At 41.1% G+C, this 3103-nt stretch overlaps 1 pseudogene; it reads right to left on the reverse strand.

The window, feature by feature from the left end:
• LOC126769136 (uncharacterized) lies at positions 1–1792 on the reverse strand (annotated as a pseudogene).
• Positions 1793–3103: the final 1311 nt, after the last annotated feature.

Raw genomic sequence — 3103 nt, forward strand, 5'->3', positions numbered from 1 at the left:
AAGTAGGTTCACACCCTGAGAACCCATCGCTTTCCACGCTTCAATCGGCAAGTCGTCAGGGCCTACGGCTTTTCGGTTTTTCATTGTACGAAGACATTTGAGTACCTCGTCAGGTGTTACCGGTGCAACAAGTCCGAGATTAGGAGGCAGTTTGGAGGAGAGACATTACCGTGTTGTGTGTTAAGCAACACGTTAAAGTAGTCGCGCCACCTCTCCTTCACCTTAACTGCGTCGCAAACCAAAGTGCCATTTGAGTCCTTTACACAAAGACATTTTGTAATGTCTTATGTCGCTTTCTCCCGAGCTTTTGCCAAACGGAAGATAGTCTTTTGGCCCTCGTTTGTCTCAAGCGTGTCATAAAGAGATGACAACGTCTGGTAGCGGGCTTTGGCAACTGCTCGTTTGGTGGCAAATTTAACTGCTTTATACGCGTCCCGGTCTTCAGGAGATTTGGTCTCTTGCCACTTTTTAAACTGTGTCTTTTTCTCTCGAACTGCATCCTGTACTAAGCTGTTCCACCACCACGACTCCTTGTCGATGACGCGGCCTCCCTTCGAAGTGCCAAGGACCTGTTTTCCAATGGTGTTCACTGTTGGCTGGATCCTAGACCATTGACTATCGACTGATTCATTTGTGTCTGTGCTTAAGTTGCAGCTAGCTACGACTTTACAGAAGTCATGCTGTTTTGGTCCATTCAACAGCCACCATTTAATTTTAGGTCTGCATCGTTCAGGCACTTTTTTGCTTGATACTACCAGCATGTCCGTGACAAGGATGTGGTGCTCTGTTGTGAGGCATTCCCCAGGAATTACTTTGCAGTTGGTCACTCTACCAATTTGGCTTCTTCTTATGAGCAAGTAGTCGATCTGGGTGGAGTGCGGCCCACTTTTATAGGTGACGAGGTGCTCGGGTTTCTTTTGGAAGAAAGTGTTAACAATGGCAAGGTCTGATAATAAGCAGGTGCTGAGAATTGAATCTGTCTCTGCATTCTCACAACCATAACCGTAGCCGCCATGTACTCGTCCATATTCACGCGACTCCTCACCAACATGGCCGTTCAAATCTCCACCTATCACGATGCTCTCGGTGTTGGGAATGTAGCGGAGCATGTCTTCCAAGTCCTTCCAGAAGGATTCCTTCTCCGATTCAGAGCCGCCGACCTGTGGAATGTAGGCGCTGATAAGATGAGTAATTACTCCTTCTATCAGTAGCTTCACCCGAAAAAGTCGGTCGCTCAGTCTATCGACTTTTAGAATACTGTTCTGGAATTCCTCGGACAGTACTACGGCCACACCGTTCTTTCCTGAGGGGGAGCCGGAGTAGATCAACTTGTAACCCAGTCCAATATCACGGGACTTGTTCCCCTTCCAACGAGTTTCTTGCAAGAATGCAGCATAAACCCTGCGCCTCGTCAGTACGTCAGCCAGTTCAAGGGAGCGACCTGTGAGAGAGCCGATGTTCCAGGTGGCAAAGCGGAGCTTCTTTTTAGGTACTTGCTTCTTTAGCCGTGCCCGTACTTGACACGGTAGCCCTTTCCCACTTGTCGCAGGTTTAGGGCGATGTGCCTGCGCGTCGTTTTGCGGCGACGCCCTAGACATTGTACCTAAAATTATTTTCTTCTTTTCCATGTTAAATGGCGGGTACTGGTTTTACAAGGAGCGACTGCCGTCTGACCTCCCCAACATAGAGTAGGAAACCAGTTCAGGATAGAGGGATGTTGAGGAAATTTGGTGGGAATTCAAGGTATAGGGATACTTATGCCACGGAAGACATAGGGTGTAGCATAAGTAGCTCGGGGAAGGTGGGGTCGCGTACCCGTATGTTTATATCTTTTATACCGGACAGGTACAAAATACAAAAACCCCTACCTGCAAATGAAAAACAATAACACCAAGTAAGACAATTGGCCCACATTTCGAGCCAATGAAAAAGTCGTAGTCGTAGAATCCAATGCAAACTTTAATAATATTTGCATATGAATAATCACTAAATTGTCATCAATTTGCAATAAAATAATAATAAATATATATTATATACTATTTATAACACAACGCTATTCTGCTTAACTACTTTTATCCACTTTAATTACTTCCAAAGTTCCGATAGCAACTTTGGCGACATTCAAAACGCCATTTTTTCAAAAATTCATACCATTATTATTGATTAACATTATTATGGATTATTAAAGATTTCGACTAATGATTTCACGGTATATTTATCTACTCCTCGTATGATTCAAACGAGCTATATCAGTATTATTTGATTTAAAGCAAATCTCAAAATGTTTATAGCTTTTTAAATATCACATAATAAATAATCCTATTTGAATGAACAGTTTATCATCTTAGCTGGAAAAATACTATAGATAAAGTAGGACAATTCTAATTTAAGTATGGATGTACTCATTAGAACACGAACACACACACTCTGAATTATATAAAGTCTACACAACTCAGCAACGTCATAACGAGATAACCATTCCCAAGACAAATTTTATTTTATTCGAGAAATGTACTTAATCTTGTAATAAGGTAACTTTTTTTGCAGTATATTTTCCAAGATTTATTTAGAACGCTGCTTTAACACTATTACAACGACTTTACTCCCGCAGCTTTTTGTGTTAGGGGGGAGAGAAGTGTAGTTCATTTTTGACACTCATTTGTTACACGTTCTGTGCTTGTAACCGACACGTGAGAAATATAATTGGTTCGAATGAAGGCGACAGATCACAGGACAATCTCGAGTTCCCGTTAAATTAAAAGACAATTATAGAATTATAGATACAGAAAGACTAATAAAAGATGAATGGTTTTTTAAAGGTTATATGAAAGAAATATATAACTGAAGATATGACTAGAGATAGAGATGAATGGAAGGATGGAGAGGAAGCGAATAATCGAGTAAAAACGTAGATGACTAGTAAGACTGATTCGTACACGGATAAAACAAGAACTTATCATAATTCTATTGTGATATTTGACCATAACTTTATATATCTACACTGATATATAAAGTGATGATTTGAATTAATCAAAAAAGGTAATAAGCCATGTAGCATTACGCTACGAGCAGAGCAGTAATATAAATGCGGAAAGCACTCATA

Source organism: Nymphalis io, chromosome 6 (assembly GCF_905147045.1).
Source record: "Nymphalis io chromosome 6, ilAglIoxx1.1, whole genome shotgun sequence".
Classification (NCBI taxonomy): domain Eukaryota; kingdom Metazoa; phylum Arthropoda; class Insecta; order Lepidoptera; family Nymphalidae; genus Nymphalis; species Nymphalis io.